We start from the raw sequence: 19901 nt of genomic DNA on the forward strand, positions 1-19901 counted from the left end.
ACACACACACACACACACACATATATATATAAATAGAGAGAGATAGAGACAGAGAGAGAGAGACAGAGAGATAGAGACAGAAAGAGAGAGAGAGACAGAGATAGAGACAGAAAGAGAGAGAGAGACAGAGATAGAGGCAGAGAGAGAGAGAGAGAGAGAGATACTGGACCAATCAACCCATTGATTTATATTTTTTTTTCTTTTGTAAATTTACACTGGGGCTTCGTAAAAACACATTAGACTGAGTTCAAGCACACACACACACACACACACACACACACAGCCTGGAGAAAAGCATATGGTGAGGAAACCTCCTCAGCGTTTTATAAAAAAAAATAATAATAATTAAAATCATGAATGTCACCTTTAAGAAGCACCACTTGTCTTACCAGGGGAGATATAGCTTCTCAGTGTGAACATATATGTTTATGTTATAATAAAATCTAATAAACAGGAGATATGCTTTAGTAATTGCTTTATTTTAAATAGAGGGCATCAATCAATGTAATTTCAGGCTTAAGATGTTTTTTGGTTTTTGGTGGTGTAGCGTGGAATGTGGGTCCTGTCCCAAAATTCATCATCAGAGTGGAGAGTCTTAAATTTTTCTTTTCTTGATCTGGTCCATACTCCACTACAGTGGCCAAAAAAAAAAGAACAATAAAATAAATAAATAAATAAATAAAAGATAATTGCTATTACACATCTTCACTAAAAACTGAGCAGCAAGAACATTTCAGTCACAATGAAATATAATCATAGCTGGAGTTCAAATGTGTTTTTTTGTTTTTTGTTTTTGTTTTTTGGACCAGATTATCTCGTTCTATCTAATGTGAAACTTTAAAATGTACAACTATTTACTGAAGATCACTGTCCATAAGCCTTAGGAATTATACCTCCAAAAGTTACACAGAGCAGTTCTTGCATTTCTCAAGCTGGAGTAACAACAAGAGAGGCTCTATTCTCCCTATTACAGCACAGTGAAGCATCACAATGATTTTGAAGCTGTAATTTTAAGGTAAAATGACCCTTTTTGTTTTTTTTTTGTAAAAAAAAATTACAGATGGAATCAAGCAGTCTTTTGTTTCATTTTAAAAGTAAGCTGTCATTTCTAGCAAAAAAATAAATCAGTTCATAGCTCTGGGAAGCTTGTCCAGTCCAGTTGTTATGAAGTTTTATGATGTTTAATAGTCAGGGCATGGATATATCAAATACATAATAATTCTGTTTCATGTAATTGGTTTCACATAATGACCACACTGTACAAACCTTCAGTATGATTGTCTTCATTTCCTACTCCCCTTTTAAATCCTTGTCTCCCACAGAGAAGAATAAAGGAGATGTTGGTAAAGACTGATGGATAAGAGGGTGAGACTATGGTGGTGAAGCTACTCCAGTGTGCATTAGTGCTTTTAATAGGGAACAGCTGCTTAGTACTCCAGAACACTCCACTCAGCATCGTATTCAATAAAGCCATGATATTAACAGTGCTCTCACACTGTAACTGAATACAGTGCAGTTTTATAAGTCTATTAGCTCATACACTAACAGAGCAGTCAGTCAGGTTCACAATAAATACAGCTAACAGTATTTATGAATCGGAGTATTTTTGCCGAACCGCCGACCAGGCCGGCCTAGAAGAGGCATTTTCCCTCACTGACTGACTCCTAATGTTGAAATGCACATGTGCGAGTACGAACACGGAGAAGAGGACTGCTCAGTTTGTCTTATTTCACGTCAGTGTGTGTCTTTGCCTGAACTACTGGAAAGAGGAGTGGTGGGGAGACATTTTGTGGCGTTAGTGTGTTTATTAAACCCCTTATAGCTGTGCAATTTAAACTTCACATGCTTTACTGTAACTGCACATGTGCTCCTTAAAACTTCACTTAATCTTCCTATTCAGAGAATGTATTTTGGCTGTAGCAGACAGAACAAGTAGAACTGTACCTGCATAATTACAGTGAGGTGTGAGAAGACATCATGTGCTTACAATTGTTAGTTGTTCTAATACTTTAGAATCAAAACATTCATTTTGTGTGTTTATGCATGTTGCTTCATTGCCATAAATCACTGATCATAAATATTTATTGAACTCTTAGTTATTGCTGATAAATTGACCTGCTGTTTGTTTAAAGTTGAGCAAACTTGAGTCGTTGAATTTTGGTCTAATTTTTAATTTTTAATTTTTTTTTAAAGTTTACAGGACTTGCATATTCGTTATGCCTGTTGTTTGGACAAACTTTGAGCATCCTCAGTCCTAACAATCACTGCCCCTGGAATTCCAGAACTTAATTTCTGCATTTATTAGTCCTATTTCTGTACAACACACACACAAAAAAAACACATGTAAACAAAGACACCAAACAAAGCACCAAAGCTTCTCCAGTGACAAAAATATACACCTTCAATGACAAGGATGTATTTTGTGCTTTCCTGTTTTTGAAATGCCAGAAACACTTCTGTGATGATGGCTATATGGCTAATGGCTGTCTGGCTAAACTAGGCTGGCCTAGTCTTGTTTTTTTTTTTTTTTTCTTATAAAGTGTAACTTACAAGATAAAGAACCAAACTGTTCATGCTCCATTGAGTGGGTCCCATAGAGAAGTTTCCATGTTCACTGCATAGGTTTAGAACAGAATCCCTAAAAATATCCTGGTCTCTAGGTGACTGTGTATTTATTAACTTGAAAAGGAAATAATACAGGACTTTATTATATTATATTATATTATATTATATTATACACCACTTCGAGTCACAATATTATGACCACCTACTTGTTTCTACTTTCATTGTACATTTTCTCAGCTCCACTGACCATAAAGGTTTGTAGTTCTACAGTTACAGACTGTAGTCCACCTGTTTCTCATCCACATTACTCCCTGCTCGTCAATGCTCAGGACCCCCACAGAGCAGATATGATTTTGGTGGTGGTGTGCTGGTACAGACACAGCAATGTTTCTGGAGTTTTTAAACTCTGTGTCCACTCACTGTCCACTTTAACACACCTTTTGGTCCACCTTTTAGATCTAAAATCAGAGACAGTAGCAGCTCTGTAGATGCAGATGTGTTGGCTGTCCTCTAGTACTTCATCAATGGCAGAGATGAGGACTCAATTTTGAGACTCAGAAATCACAAGTTGCTCAGAGATTTCAGATTTGACTTGAGATTCACCCTCAAATGACTCTGACTTGACTTGGACTCAGTAACAATCTTTATTTCATGTATTTTATTATTATTTTTTTTTTAAATGATTACATTTTTAAAATAATTTTTTTTGTAATTTATTTAATTTGTTATTTGCTTAGCAATAAAATTAATGTCCACTAACCAATGGTATTTTCCAAACTGGACCAAGGCCCACTCGGACACTGTTAATTCCCGCGTGCGAGATCAGGTGCGCAGACGTGCTGTCCTACTTAATTGTTCCACAGTTCTGTGAGTCAGACTCAGAGCTGGAGCACGACAGGAGCCCATTTCACCAGATGCAGTAAGTGTGCCACAACTTGCCCAACAATCTCTTCAAACACTAAAAAAATGTTTCACACGATGCTTGGGCTACACAGTCCAAGTGACAAACTATGTTTAACACAAACACCACCATGTGTCCTGTAGTGCAGAAGAACAGCTCAAATACTGTAAAATGTAACCTTCATTAAAGTAGACTTTTAAAAGTGATCATAAATAAGCGTGAATAAGCTTTTCAACCATAAGAGACTTCAGATTTCACTTGGACTTTGCAAAAAATGACTTGTGAGTAGTGACAATGAGGGGTTTAAAAAAACAGCAGCACTGCTGTGTCTGATCCATTCATTCCAGCACAGCACACACTAAAACACAACCATGATGTTAGTGTCACTGTAGCCACAACCCAAATCACACCTGCACTGTGGTGGCCCTTGGGAGCAACAGATGAACTACAAACTGTAACTGTAGAACTACAATGTGCTCCTGTGTGGTCAGTGGAGCTGAAAGAACAGAGTATGAGTGCAGGAAGTATATTATATTATATTATATTATACTAATTAGCAGCAGGTAGTGTCGCAGTCATACATTTCCAGGGACCTGGAGGTTGTGGGTTCGATTCCCGCTCCGGGTGACTGTCTGTGAGGAGTCGGTGTGTTCTCCCCGTGTCTGCGTGGGTTTCCTCTGGGTGCTCCGGTTCCCTCCCACAGTCCAAAAACACACGTTGGTAGGTGGATTGGAGACTCAAAAAAGTGTCCATAGGTGTGAGTGTGTGAGTGAATGTGTGTGTGTGTCTGTGTTGCCCTGTGAAGGACTGGCGCCCCCTCCAGGGTGTATTCGCGCCTTGCGCCCAATGATTCCAGGTAGGCTCTGGACCCACCATGACCCTGAATTGGATAAGCGGTTACAGATAATGAATGAATGAATTATACTAATTAGCAACAAAGGCTACAAACACTTCCCTACTGCTGACTACTGTCTTGGCTAAAGTGGACACACTTGGATCTAAGCCTTTAACATATTCCAGCATCTTCAGGAATTGGCCTCTTTAAATTTGAGCCAATTTCACCTGCTCTAATGAAGCACACAAAGTGGTTTTGGCACATATGCTCATATCAGACTGAGAGTGGACAATGATCAGGATAATAAAAGACCTGAATGCTCATTTAACAGAAAAAAAAACAAAAACACCACATTTCACTGTTACTCCAATTGGGTTCCTATAGAAACCACCGGGTAGGATCACCTTAATCTGACTCCCTCCCCTCCCCCATCTGCCACACTCCCCTGCTCTCTCGCACTCACTCTCCTACCTCTCCACTTTCTCTCCCTCATTGTCCCTGCCCCTCATTTTACCTCACTCTTTCTCTCTCTCATCATGTCTCTCCCTCATCCTGTGCCTCTGTCTTTCTCCATCATTCTGTCCCTGTCCACACTTTCTCCCTCTTCTCTCTCATGATATATGTCTCCCTCGTCCTGCCTTTCACTGTGTCTCTCTCTCAGTCTCTTATTATATTTCTCCCTCTCTCTCTGTGTGTGTGTGTGTGTGTGTGTGTGTGTGTGTGTGTGTGTGTGTGTGTGCATGTGCCTATGTGTGTGGGTGACGGCTCTCTCAGTAACGGCAAGGAAAGATTGAAGGAACTTCCTCCAGCTGTCACAGTCACACACACTCTTTTTTTCTGTCTCCCCTTCACATTCCCATCTTCAGTTTACTTTTTTAGAATATGTGTTATGTTCAGTAGTTACAGCAGTATTATAATTAAATGAGTACAGTGGGTATGAACGGATGTGTAATAACCTTAGAAGATATTACTTAGGGAAATTACAAAAAAAAAAAAAAAAGAACTTTTTAAGAGGTCACAGGGATTGGACCCTGAAATTGTTGCTTTTAAGTGGCTTTTCTAAATAAATTTCATTTTCTGTACATTATCAAACCCCCACTTTTCCACATGGCAGTGAGAATGTGGTGTACAGAATATAGACCTTCAGTCCGCTGAACACAGCATACCTGTACAGAACCTTCTTTCTGACACTGCAGCATAAACGAAAACATTTCATAACGTAACGTTATCCTTAAAAGTGTGGCACTATAAAGGACCACGAGTGTTATGGTCTGTGAAATAAATATGGGACCCTGACCCAGAAAAGAAGATCTAAGCCTCTGTGGTGGGAGTGCCTTGTATCTTTTTTACACTTGTGTTAATCAAGAGCCTCCCACAGAGACTAAAAGTACAGCGAGTCGATGCGGTTTTAAGACGCGTAGCCAATAAGCATGCACCACAAAGAGCAGGACAGATACAAGGAGGGGGAAGTCAATACCACTGTAAATATATCCAGCTGCACTTACTTATATTGCTTATCCTATGGGCCATTATTGGTCCAGGCTTTCTCCACAGATCAAAATGCCAGGCATTTTCAAGACTGTGGGGCAGAGAGAGAGAGAGAGAGAGAGAGAGAGAGAGAGAGAGAGAGAGAGAGAGAGAGAAACATGGTTAAAATTTACACACAAAAAAAAGCGCAAAGACAGAAAGGGGGAGGTAAGAAGGGGAGGAAAACTGAAAAAAATGGGAGAAAGAGAGCAGGAAGGTGTGGGAGAGAGAAAGATAAATAAAGATACAGAGAGAGAACGAGAGAGAGGGAGAGCGCACTGAAGAAAAAGAGGGGGAGATGTATGCTAGCGAGCAAAAGATAAAGCAAGAGGGAGAGACAGGAAGACAAAGGGAGAGAGAGAGATATGAAGAAAGGATGAAGAAACAGGAAGAGAGGTGGGAGAAAGAGAGAAAGAGCACAAGAAAAAGAGGTGGGAGAGATGTGAAAACAAGGAAAGGAGTGAGAGGCAGACAAAAAAGGGAGCTAAAGGAAAGAGAAAGAAATAGTGAGAGAGAAGTGTGGGGGAAGAAAGAGAGAGAGAGAGAGAGAGAGAGAGAGAGAGAGAGAGAGAGAGAAGTGTGGGGGAAGAAAGAGAGAGAGAGAAAGGGCTAAAGAAAAAGAGAAAAAAGGAGAGAGAGAAAAAGCCATTGATTTTCCACAGAAGTGCCAGTTCATCATTCTGAGAGACACTCAAGATCGATCCTTCCTTTCGTTTGTTTGTGATTTTGTTAGTTCAAAGCCGGTTGCTATGATAAATCCCTCTTCACGCCACATGTCTGAGAAATGAAGAATGACCAGATCAGAGGATAAGTGCAGATGACCTCATTTTCAAAGGATTTTTATTTTGACTCGCTCCATGTTCAGCCCGGGGCCGCTGTAACTGGAAGAGTCACACTCTTAACACGCCGCAAAAATACAAAATACAAAGCACATCAGGGCCAGGAGAGTGTGACTATGCACGCGCCGCCCTCCGCGTTACGACCGCTTCAGTGGGAGGGAATAACACTTTCCTTTTCTTCTCTCTTTTCCAAACTAGACCTGAAAAATCCACCTGTTCTTAAAAAAGACACCCATCACCCTCCTCCTCCCTCTCCAGCTTTCAACAGCCACTTTCATCTCACCCCTTCTCTTTAATCATTTCCCAGAATCCTTTGAGGCTGGTGAGGAGTCAGAGAGGGTACTGCACTCTGGAAAACCTCCTCCTTTTCTCCATCATCATCGTCTTCTTCTCTTGTGAGAAGAGACAGAGTGAGAGAGCGAGAGAGAAAGAGAGACTGTGAAAAAGACGTAGTGTGAGCAAGAGAGAATGGAGGAGACGAGCTCATGACCTCAGTGCACCTCTTCAGCTGCTAAAAAAAGAGCCTCCAGTCATCTCGGGTTGAAACTAATGCAGCTTCAGAAAAAAAATAAAAGCCTGGGCTTGTTTTGGGAGGAGAGAAAGAGGGAGGGAGAGAGAAAAAAGGAGAAAGGAAAACGCTGGCGGCTGATTGTTAGCGCTAATCTCCCCTTGGTTATCTGTCTGAAAAAGCAACATGCCTGCTGCTCTGTGATTAGTGCACGAGCGCATGTTCATAGGAATCAAACTCTGCCTGAACTAATGCCTGAACCCTAGGTGAACAATGTGTGGAAGAGCCCTCGCTCAGAACTGAGCTGGAGATAGCGAAGGTTGAACATGAATCATGTGCTTTTCATGTTCTGAAAAGCAGTGTCAGGAAGTTACAGCATGTGCAGTGAGAACATATTTAGCCAAGCACTGTAGCTGCAGAACAAACACACACACACACACACACACACACACACACACACACAAACACACAAACACACAAACACACACACACACAAACACAAACACACACACACACACACACACACACAAACACAAACACAAACATACACACACACACACACACATACACCGCAGCATTTAAAACTAAACAAAATCCTATTGATTAGAACCAATGACCCTAAAGTTTATACACAAGACTGTCACACCAAGTTAACGAAGGATAGTCTGGCACAACATATTTTTTTTTGCTGTTGGATACATAACCCAAATACCCTCAACCATTTGGTGCATTTTTATAGGCCACATGTATCATATAGCTATAGACCTCATACAGATATATATATATATCTGTCTGTATTAGGTCTCTAACGGAACCGTGGGCTTCGAAACCCACAACCCCGTCGGTAAAGTTAGATGCTGTGTGTCTTGATTTTGTCTTTTTTGGACTGAACAAAGGCTCCGCTCCCCAGTTCTCATAGATCAGTTTTCCTTCTTGCATCATCTGGCTCTCGCTGGAGATTTTCATCCACCATCGACCCAAGGAGCGTATGAACTTCTTCAGAATACCTCAGTGTGATGTTACGAGCTGCCGTTGAGTCAAATAAAAAGCACTGCGACTGTAACTAGAGGGATTTTACAAGACATTTGTGTAGGTTATTCCTTGGAAGGACTCTATATCGGTCAACAAATGTTCCAGTGAAGTGTTTAGAGTCAGACAGTGCACACCAACACACGCGCTGATAATAAAAACTGCTTTTCTAGGATAAGAAAAGTTTGAATATATGCAAAATAAGAGAGCTCCTGCATCTGTTTAGAAGTGTGTTCCAGAGAACCAAGGCTCAATTCACACAACTTTACTTTAGTGGATATAGCCTCATCTGTCAGCACAAATTGGACTGAAGGGTCTTCAGAGTGTTTTGTCTGTTTTCAGCTTCCTTCCTCTCTCTTTTAAGCCAAACTCGGCGCCAAACCCACAACTGTGGTGGGCTACTGGACTTGTGCATTTTAACCCAGCCGTTTTAAGAGCATGATATCACCCATCAGTGAGCAGCACCCCCTCACTATCGATAGATAGATAGATAGATAGATAGATAGATAGATAGATAGATAGCTCACACCATACTCTTATAGGGATCAGTCATCTGTAATCAGGTTTTAATCAAATCCAAGGTTCTTTGTTTCTGAACAGAGAAACAGTCTCACCCCTTTTGAGGCTTGGTTCCTCTAATGGGTTCCTCCTGATGTTATTAATACATTTTTCTGTGCTCTCTATATGAAAGTGAACAGAATAATATTATTACATTATTAATCATTTATAGGGCAGCACTATGGTGCAGCAGATAGTGTCACAGTCACACAGCTCCAGAGACCTAGAGGTTGTGGGTTTGATTCCTGCTCTGGGTGACTGTGAGGAGTGTGGTGTGTTCTCCCTGTGTCCGCACGGGTGTCCTCTGGGTTTTCTCCCACAGTCCAAAAACACACGTTGGTAGATGGATTGGCGACTCAAAAGTGTCTGTAGGTGTGAGTGTGTGTGAGTGAATATGTGAGTGTGGGTGTTGCCCTGCGAAGGACTGGCGCCCCCTCCAGGGTGTGTTCCCCCTTTGCGCCCAATGATTCCAGGTAGGCTCTGGGCTGACCGCGACCCTGAACTGGATAAGCGGTTACAGATAATGAATGAATAATAATTTATATAATTATGTAATATAGATATCACAGAAATAGAAAATGATCAAATATAGACCATCTTTTCAAAGCTGCATGGGCAAGTCTACTTGAGACCACCTAACAGCCTCAGATCCCTCAGTGTGCTAATGTGCTGAAGTTTTTCCCCCCACCCCCACCACCACCACAACGCATTTACTGAATTTCAGGTGTATCACTATTAACTCCTGAGACATCAAATGAGCAACTCCTCTGGGTGAATCCTTATTCTACAGAAGCAATCGTCATCCACCCAAGTGGGATCTTCTTCCCAGCCTGAGGCTAATCCCCCCAGCCTGGAGCTTCACACTGTCTGTCTGCAGGCTGCAGCTAGAAACTACTGACTTCATCCAACAAACAACGCTCAACAGAGCCTGCAATAACCAACACTCGCCTGTGCCTTCCTCTGCCTCTCCCCAGGTCTTTAAAACACTATTAATGCCTAATGGGCTTCCTCATTAGCTGCCCTCCCCAACATGCTCTGGCCATTATGAGCCCCATTTGCTGTTGGGTTTCACGCCTGCACACGCAGTGTGTGTCGTCTGTCTATTTCCTATTTGCTCCGCATGAAGTCAAATGCTAATGCAAGCACCAAATCCAAATCTAGACGAATGTCTGTGTTTTTTCTCCCGCTTTGAGCCATGCTGTTTTGCCACAGCTGCAGATTTTCTTACTCAAGCCATAGAAGGCAGCCTTAGGTATGGATAAGCATGACGTTTCACGGTCCCTGAGCTAGCCCACTAAAGCTTTTTACACCAGCTCACTGTGTACTACACTTAAACACCATAAAATGTGTATGAGAACAAGCAGCACATTCAAAGGATGAATGGGACCACACGCTGAAAACGCTGTTCCAAGACAAAGCTGCCATAAAGAGACATAAAAGGCCTTATCAGAAAATGCCTTGAATGATGTGCTCTGAATAATTTAAAACAGCTAGTTGCAGCAGCTTCCTTGGAAATGTCCAGATTCGATCCACTGAAATGGTCAGTATGGCTCTAATGCAACGGATGAGGACATGATATTTCATGTTTACATTACTAACTCTAGCTCACCTGTTGAATTCAGTTTCACTTTCTGTAGAGTGGCTGTATAAAACACTAACCTGCTGAAGGGGAGGGGTGATTTCTGTAAAAGTAAGAAAAAAGTAATAAATAAATATATAAATATATTCATTCATTATCTGTAACCGCTTATCGAGTTCAGGGTCGCGGTGGGTCCAGAGCCTATCTGGAATCATTGGGCGCAAGGCATACAACCTGGAGGGGGCGCCAGTCCTTCACAGGGCAACACAGACACACACACACATTCACTCACACACTCACACCTACAGACACTTTTGAGTTGCCAATCAACCTACCACTGTATGTTTTTGGACTGTGGGAGGAAACACGGGGAGAACACACCAACTCCTCACAGACAGTCACAGGGGCAATTTTATGAAACTAACAATAGAGCTATGGAGCTCACAGTATTAGGCATAGAGCTAATAATCTCTAACAAATAATGCTATAATTGATTCTAGTTAGATATTTTAGTGCAGCCCAGCTCCACACTACAATATACAGATTATTAAACACTGGTTCAATGAGATTTTGAATGTAGCAGTGGTCTAATGGTTGCCCCTATTGAGAGAGCTGATTACAGACCTGGGCAGTCGCATTTCCTCTTGCATTGGGTTGTCTGCATTAGTGGCAGAGAGAAAGGAAGACTGTCGCTGTCATCACGTCTCATAGGAATGCTTGTCCTCACACTGTTAGTGTTGGTGGCGGTGTGTGGCAGAGGGTAAGTTTAGCTATGAGCTAACAAGATGGACTTGGAGGTGGCCATTGATGAGTATATATTGTGTCAGACTTTTAATTTTTTTTTACCAAAATGCATATTAGTTTGTCTCATTTTAGTCTACTTTAATTGCTGTCTGTATAGAGAAATAATTTTACATCAAAAAGAACACACTGCAGTATCTGTCGCTATATCACATGATTATGGGGAAGAAAAACATTCACTTTAGGAGTGTGAGTAAATTTCTCTCTTTTAAAAAAGAAACCCTCTTTCTTCATCATAGTCCTGCAACATGGGGTAGATATTATCGTGAAACATCCAACGCTATTTTCCTAGTCTGGTTCCAAAGTTGACTTTTAGATGTAAAGTTAAGTTCAACACATATTGTCATAGTTCTCTTAAAATTATTATATTAAATTAATTCTAGTCTAGATTTCACTGTGAAATATAGGTTGTTTGTTAATATATTTAATATAATTAAACATATTTAATTAATACATTTGCTAATAGTCAGGTGAAAATCCAGGGTAATTTTTTTTTTAAATTTGGCTTAATGAATATGTTTTTAAAGAAAAAAATCTGTCATTGTGGATATAATTCTGACATCACTTAATTTAATCAGAGTAATACATTTATTCAAGTGCATGTACTGAAAGTATAAGGACTGTCATTTTAGCAGACTTCCATAAGATCATAACCAATAATCTTCAAAAACTAACTCCATATCTATCTGCTGGACATTTGGGATTGGCAGATACAGGTGGATCCATGAAGCTATAGCATGTTAATCCTGCCCAAGCATCATACATCTCAGTCCCTAAGAGAACTACAGTACAACATTACACGATGCGGTTAAGAATTCTGTTCATTTATTGTAGATAAAGGGTAATGTATCTATAAAAGTAGGAGACCAGGGTGGCTGAGGAGAGGAGGATTGTGAACCTATCCATCTTGTCTTTCAGGAATAAACACAAAAGCATAAATTAGATAGCACACAGGTCATCAGCTTACACGAAGAGCAAGATAGGTCCAACAAAACACGCACTCATACACACAAAGAAAGAGAGAGAGAGAGTGACACACCCACAAATGAGCTAGAGATGAGCTTGCAGTGAGGATGACAGTAACTGAAACTGCTAACACACACACACACATGCTGGCTAACGCTGGTCAATTGCTCTGAGCCATTTAATGACCTTTCCCATAAGCCTTCTTCTCTGAGAAAATAGCAAGCAATTAACATAGTGAGTGGATTACAAGATTGCAGTGACTTGTGGATTAATGCGTTCACTTATTCTTAACATCTCCCAGCCAGCATGAATGGAGCTGTCTCCAGCACCAGGCCGACTCTCCAGCAACTCGAGTGAATGCACTGGAAAATTGCTGGGTGGTAAAATTGCTAATCATAAAGCTAACTATAAGTGCAGATGAGCCTTTTCCTGGAAGAGCTGTGATTTGGGAGGAGCGAGGATCAATCTCTAATTGACAAACATAATGGATGTGAATGGGGATCCATTGTTAACTTACTGCACACTGCAGTTATATTGGAAATGAAAAAGAGCTCTCTGTCTCTCTTCCTCTCTCTCTGTCTCTCTCACACACACACACTTGGTTATCAATATGCCAAGGAGATATCGATATCATGAAAAGAACTGACAGTCAGCACCTTCCCATCAAGTTTTATGTTGATCTAAATTTGTATTAATATCTTTGTGATAACACAGCACCCAAATATGCTTCAAACATTTCCTGAATCTGCACTTGCCATTCAGTCTCATTTTTGAGATTGTACTTGGCTCACATCTCAATCTTTGAGGCCAAGTCATAGTGTGTATTTGGTCTCTTGTGACCATCAATATGTTGGGTAAATCTGACCAATGGGCTCTCAAGCATCTTAGTATTTTAGCATCCTTTTGATTTTATGACATTATGTGATGCATAGCCAGATGGAGAAGAACTGTCTCACAGGCAGAGGCCTACAAATAATAATAATTATAAGAAGGTAAAGAACATGACAAAGATGAACAAAACGAGGAACAAACGATGACTAAGAAGTGAAAATAGAAATTATATAAATAGAAGTTATACAGTGCCTTTTTAATATTCAGGGTCATAGGGTACATAGGTGTGTGTGTGTGTGGGGGGGGGGGGGCAGATGAGGAGTGAAAAGAAGTAGAAGTGTACTGAGAGAAGAAAGAAAAACAGAGTTTTAAAAGAAGAGAATGAAAAGCAGAGATGAAGAGTTCCTCCATGAGCCAAATCTTTTTTTTTTTTTTTTTTTTTTACCAAAATGCATATTAGTTGGTCTCATTTTCGTCTATTTTAATTGCTCTCTGTGTAGAGAAATCATTTTAGATCAAAGAGAACACACTGCAGTATCTGCCGCTTTATCACATGATTATGAGGAAGAGAAATTTCTGGTCCCTGGAACCTGCCTGCGCCTGGGACAAATCTAACCGAGTAGGTACTAAATGTGACGTGTTAACCTTGCTTAACTGACTGACTGGCCAAAGAGACCTGTCAATCACCACAAAATGCAGAACTCCAGCACAAACGAGCCACTTGTAAAATATCTCAAGTTACAGCAACAGTCACATTAGTTTTTATCTGACTTTCAATGGCAGTTCGTAACATTACACCATGGTGTTTTGAAGAGGTTTAAAAGCTCCTTTGGTCGGTGGCAAAAGACCAAAATCTCCAGCAAAAGCCAAACATGCAAAAAGGAAAGTGATCTTGGATGTGGAACCAGGTTCAGTCCAAAAAATAAAAACAAATGCCTAAATTTAATGCTGGTGGTGTTGCTGTTATCAAAACCAGTGGTTCCCGTTAGAGAGAGTGGAAAAACCACCAGCTAAAACAAGTCAAGCCAATCCCATGCAGTGGAAAACCATCAAAAGTGCTTCTGTTGTTGCAGTTTATTGTTGAAGCAGGAAATAAATTAATAAAAATGACGTGTCAGTAATGCCAACAGTTTAGAGGCAGGTGATGCCAAAAATGCTTATCACATTTTTTTTGTATTAATTCTAGCAGTTTCACAATTTATCAAGGATATTTTTATTTATTTATGTATTTTTGGCATGTCTGGGATCTTACATAGTTTGGGTTTGGGTTTGCTTGGCCACAGAAAAGAAATCAGTGTGAAAGTAACAAATGCATGATTGTGCAATTATACCAAATACTGAATTTTATATATATATATATATATATATATATATATATATATATTTAAGGGGAAAGAGAGAGAACCATGACCCTGAAATGAATTAAGTGACAAGGACGATGAAGATGATGATGGAGAGAGAGAGAGCACATGCATGTAAGAGTGCACGCTAGTGTGTTTGTGTGCACACGCCAATCAGACAGAGAGAACACAGCTTCTTTACAGTCTCAGAGCTTCTGCTTAGGATGTGAAAACTGAACTGGGTCATTAGAATATTAATATGTTAATATTAATATTCTAGATTATTAGTTCTATGTGTTTGCATCTAAATTATGCAGCACTAAATTTTGTTCTATTTTTTTTTCATATGTTGTATTATGGTATGTAATAAACAGAGACCAAAATAGGAGTTTTAGAGATGAATGAAGGCGACCTTGATGGCCACCCTAGAATCTTTCTGGATTTTTTCTGCAACCAAGCCTTGATAAGACTTGGAATGCATGGAATCATTGTCTTGTTATATATTTTAGCTTTCCCGTGCCAATGGAAGCAAAGCAGCCCCACAGTATCACTGAACCACCATGCTTCTCTTTAGGCAGGGTGTTCTTTTCCAGCATATGCTTCATTCTTCCTCCTCCAGACATTCCAAAGGTTTGAAAAGTTCCAGTTTTGTTTCATCGCTCCACAGGACAGAATCTCAAAACTTCTGTGGCTTATTTATTTGGTTCTGAGCATACTGGAGCAGACTTTTCTTGTGCTTTTGGGTCAGTGGAAGTGTATGTCTTGGAGTTCATGCATGGAGACCTTTAGCATTTAGTATGCGTCTTACTGTGCAAACTGAACCCTCAGTGCCTGCTGCCAGCAAGTCTTGCTGCGGGTCTTTTGCAATCACTCGAGGGTTTTCAACCACCTGCCTCCTCAGGAATTGGGTGCCAGATGGGGATAGTTTCCTCTTTCTGCCACGTCCAGGTAGTGTAGAAAGTGTTCCTTTAATTTTGAATTTGCAGACTATACTTCCAACAGTATCTCTTGAACTTTCAGTGCCTTTGCAATCTTTTTGTATCCTTTTCCTTGTTTGTGCAATTCAAACATCTCTTAACATTTTGGATACATTTCTGGACTTAGCCATATTTCTAACATGCAATTAAACGTCAGTTAACACACGCCTAGCCAATCCTGGTATTTATTGTGTTTTATTTCAAGCACACCTGCTGACACTAACGAAGACTTGGATTAGTTGCATCAGGTGTACTTGAGACAGCAACCGATTTTGCAAATGTGTAGTCTTATGAGGGATTCTATTCAGAGGGTTGAATAATTCTAATAAAAACTGTCATTTAGTGTTGAATTTGGATAAACTGCTAGTTGTGTTGACATGTAAATGGGGCTAATAAACCTAAACTGCATCTGGGGTTAAATAATTTTGAGAGAAACTTTATGTTCAGAAAATACTTAGATTAGCTTTGCTTTGGATGTCAAAGATAGTGGTTATCTTATACACTAAGAAATATACACTACTAAACACGCTCTTTCTCACACACAACATACTTCATCTGCTGTGTGTGGGTGGTGTCTTCAATCAGTGGTGACCCCAGTGAGGGGCCAACAGAAGGCAGGGGGTCAGACTGAGTGCTTGTGGCTGGTAGTTAGCCTCTGTCTCATCCTCTGAGACACACTGCTGTCTCCTGCTCTCTCTCATGTCTCACATCTCTCTGCCTGTTACTCTGCTATCAGGTTTCTGACACTACTCAATTATGCCCTGCCCTGAGCTGTTCATCGAATGAGTCCAGGCAATTAGCATGTTCAGAACAACCAAAGCCATCATAAGATAAAATGTCCTGTAGTTATTATTAAAGGTGCAAAAATTGCAGCAGTGGCTTTTGGAAAATTAAAATGCCAAATCTGTTTTGTCATTGTTGTGCAAAACTGTTTTTTTTTTTTGTTTTGTTTTTGTTTGTTTTACCCAATGTTCAAAATAATATAATTACAGTCTGTTCTAGAAATTTGCTAAGATTCCCCCAGTCATACACAATGCTGCCAGCTCAGGAAACATGCTTTCTCCAAGACCTGTTAAGCCAAATGCTGTAGCTGGTGAAACTGTTGCTAATGCAACATTAAGCATTGTACACGATATGCGTTTTAAATTCGGAGCATATTATAAACAGACTGGGTATCTCAACTACACAAGCCTTTTTGACTATTTTTATGGAGGTAAAAATATCTTTGGGTCGTGGATGGGATGTGGTCAGCATGGGGTCTATACCCTGCAGATGGAGCTGGAGATAAGTAAAGTAGCACTTGCTAAAAGCAACATTCCACCTTAAATGTTTTGGAAGTATCAGACATGCAGCAGTAGTGGACTCCAAAATGTAGCTGTTGCTTCATTAAAGGTGAATCTAAAAAAAATAGAATAATGTCGGAATGAAGGCTGTAACAGCCGTGTTGTTTCTGCCACTGTGTTGTTTCTGATAACACTGGTAATTTGGGAACATGTGCATTTAGCACATGGTTTGAGTTCAAGCCACCATCCACCATAGAGCTAATGCATGTATGGACATGCTGTCAGTTTACTGTATCTACTGCCTGTGTCTAATAAAATAATTGTACATCGTTTTATTATAATTGTAGATTTATATTTGTGTTGATTTCATATGACCCATTTCATCTCCAGGACTTATATTATGTTCTTATATTTCTATAATGAAAAATTACAAATCTTCACCTCTCTTTATGGAGAAGAGAATGTAATATACCTTTAGGGAACACAACCAGACTTGTCCTTAAAAGGTATGTTTACACAGTTTGTACCTTTAGTGACAAATAATGTACCTCTGCCATAACTGTTTTTCTGAGAGCATACACAATTACATCCAAACTTGGGTCAAAAAAAAATCAAATATGTTTGATATGCTGCGATTTGTCTGAAACATGTTCTGGAGGCAATAAGCTGGAGTTTGAGCCCCTCATACACTACATGACTTTCCCTACAAGTGACAACTATGACTGCACCAGATTCTGCAGACTAGAGCCAGCTAAATCAGAGACTCGGCCCAACTGGAAATTGGGATTAAATTTGGTTAAAAGCCATGTAATGTAACCCCGGCTTTACTGGACAGCTAAAAACACTTGGAAGAGAACAATAACTAGATCTGCTATATAACAGACAGATGCTCATACTGGCTAGCTGTGAGGGGAGAAGGAAGACCTTCCTACATCCCAGAAATGAAGAACAATTGTGCTCTCTATAGGACATGGCTAACTCTAATAGCACTGCAACAATCAGGTGCAGCATTTCATACTTTCTGTACTGTTGTGAAATTGTGTAAAATTGGATGTAGATTCTGTGGCTAAGAATATGCAAGAATTTACCACTGTAACAAGGCTAAATTTTGGGCCAATGTAGAATTACCCAAAGGTTGTGGACACTTGCTCATCCATTATGTGTTTCGAAATGGAGGGTAGAAATAGTATTTATTCCACATTACTATAATAACTGCTTCTAATCCTCTGAAAGGTTTGTGCAGGAGCTGGAAGAAGCATTATTTATGTAATGCCATCCATCCATCCATTATCTGTAACCGCTTATCCAATTTAGGGTCACGGGGGGTCCAGAGCCTACCTGGAATCATTGGGCGCAAGGCGGGAATACACCCTGGAGGGGACGCCAGTCCTTCACAGGGCTTATGTAATACCACAATGCCCATATGTAAATCTGAACCCCATGCTCATGAGTACGGTGCTCTTCCAATATATATAGTGTTTGTTAGTGTCTGAATTCATCCCCCAGCTCTAGACAGAAGTGTTCAGGTATCTGCAAGTCAGTCGTCTAGATACGACTACTCATATCCCCCTCGCTGTGTTCTAAACAGCCTCCCGCTCTCCTGCTATCTCCTGCAGCAAAGGCTTCATCTGCAGCAGCTCTATCACTCCTCCAGCTCTGCCTCTGCCGCAGCGCTGCTGATATGATCTTTAATCCAAGCAGGCCACCACACCTCTACATCCCTCACACAGCCAGAAAGCCTCTATCTCCTCACCTTCATCTTCCTCCTCCTCCTCCGTCTCACCATCATCAGCCAGCCCCAGCACTGCACTCTGATCATGGCTTCAGCTCCTCCTCAGAGCAAATGGGATCACATATGAACCATCAGACGCATGCTGCCATGTTTGTGCAGATTAAACTGGCTCAGCTTCTGCAGATCTGACCCTGTCCAAGGACTAGGGCCAGACTGATATATCGTTTTGATGATAATATCACCTGATTTTCTACCACCTGCTGTTTTTTTCATCATCAGCAATAGTTTTGTCCAGTGGTTCCAATTTTTTTTTCTGTAGTCCCTCTTTTGTATAGGAGAATATTTACTTAAAACACATACACTTCTTCAACTTCCAGCACTGGAATTTATTTAAACATTGTAATTCATACAAACTGTTACAAATCTTATTGAACACAACAAAGTGACAAATCACTTTTACAGTCGAATTACACTGAATGATGCCTGGATTAGAAACACCTACCCTGTATCTGCACCCACTGTCCATTCCCTCAGCTCCACTGATCATATAGGAGCACTTTGTAATTCTACAATTACAGACTGAAGTCCAGCTGTTTCTTTGCATACTTTTTTATCCCCATTTCATCCTGTTCTTCAATGTTCAGGACTCCCACTGGACTACCACAGAGAAAATATGATTCGGGTGGTGGATCATTTTCAAGGCCCTTCATGTGTCCATTCACTGTCCACTCTGTTAAACATACCTTCCTCATTGGTCCAACTTGTAAATGTAATGTCAGAGCCAGCTGCACAGTTTGTGTTAGTTGTGCTCTAGTCTTTCATGAGCGGACACTGGATGCCACCCACAGGATTTAGTTGGCTGAATAGTTCTGGAACTTTAAAAACATTAGCAGCCCTGCTGTGTCTGATCCACCCATGCCAACACAACTCACATTAACACACCACCTCCACCACATCAGTGTTACAGCAGCTCTGAGAATGTCCACCACCCAAATCATGCCTGCTCTGTGTGGGGGTCGTTTGGGGGTTCCAGATCATTTAACATCAGGGTCAAGTGGGGATAAGAAAGTATGCAAAGTATTAAAAAATGGCTGAACGTACCCACTAAAATTATATATCCAGGGGATAAACCTAAAGGACAACATAAGAAGCTCAACTACCCCCTATTATAATACTGTTCTGTTATCATAATACAGAACTAAACTGGTTAACAGTGTGTCTACACTACTACTGTCTACACTACTAGCAATTTATAATTCAATATATTATAAAATTCTTTACCTATATCTCAGCAATGTTCGAGACTGATGTGTTCTCATACATATTAACCGGACTTCAAATAAAGCTCTGAGAATTGAATAAACGTGCACTAGCATTTGTCGGTGTGTTTAAATATTTTTTTAAAAATACCCTTTTCCCATAACTTTCACAGTTCGCTTACTGTAAATAAATTAGTGTGGTTTGAGCCCCCAGAGAGAAGAAAGCAAAAATTTTGACCTGGGAGGTGGACATCAAGCACAGCCCTGAATCTCACTGACTGAGATGAGGCTGAGGTTACGTAACTCCTCTCAGCTGCACTGGCTGCCTGATAGTAAAGGATGTGCTGGAGGGTATCAGGCAGGGGCCAGAA

The 19901-nt window shown here is 40.5% G+C and overlaps 1 protein-coding gene across 4 annotated transcripts in view; it reads right to left on the reverse strand.

Moving 5' to 3' along the window:
- mgat4c (mgat4 family member C) overlaps positions 1–19901 on the reverse strand; it is a 195330-nt gene that overhangs the window by 118606 nt on the left and 56823 nt on the right. For 3 of the 4 annotated variants that reach the window (XM_066685474.1, XM_066685473.1, XM_066685475.1), the window contains one exon: positions 5807–5880. The exons of the other annotated variant lie outside the window; for it this stretch is intronic. The gene's annotated coding sequence lies outside the window, so the exon portion shown is untranslated. The remainder of the gene's footprint in view (positions 1–5806; positions 5881–19901) is intronic. 4 annotated transcript variants of the gene reach the window in all.

This window comes from Hoplias malabaricus, chromosome 11 (assembly GCF_029633855.1).
Source record: "Hoplias malabaricus isolate fHopMal1 chromosome 11, fHopMal1.hap1, whole genome shotgun sequence".
Lineage (NCBI taxonomy): Eukaryota > Metazoa > Chordata > Actinopteri > Characiformes > Erythrinidae > Hoplias > Hoplias malabaricus.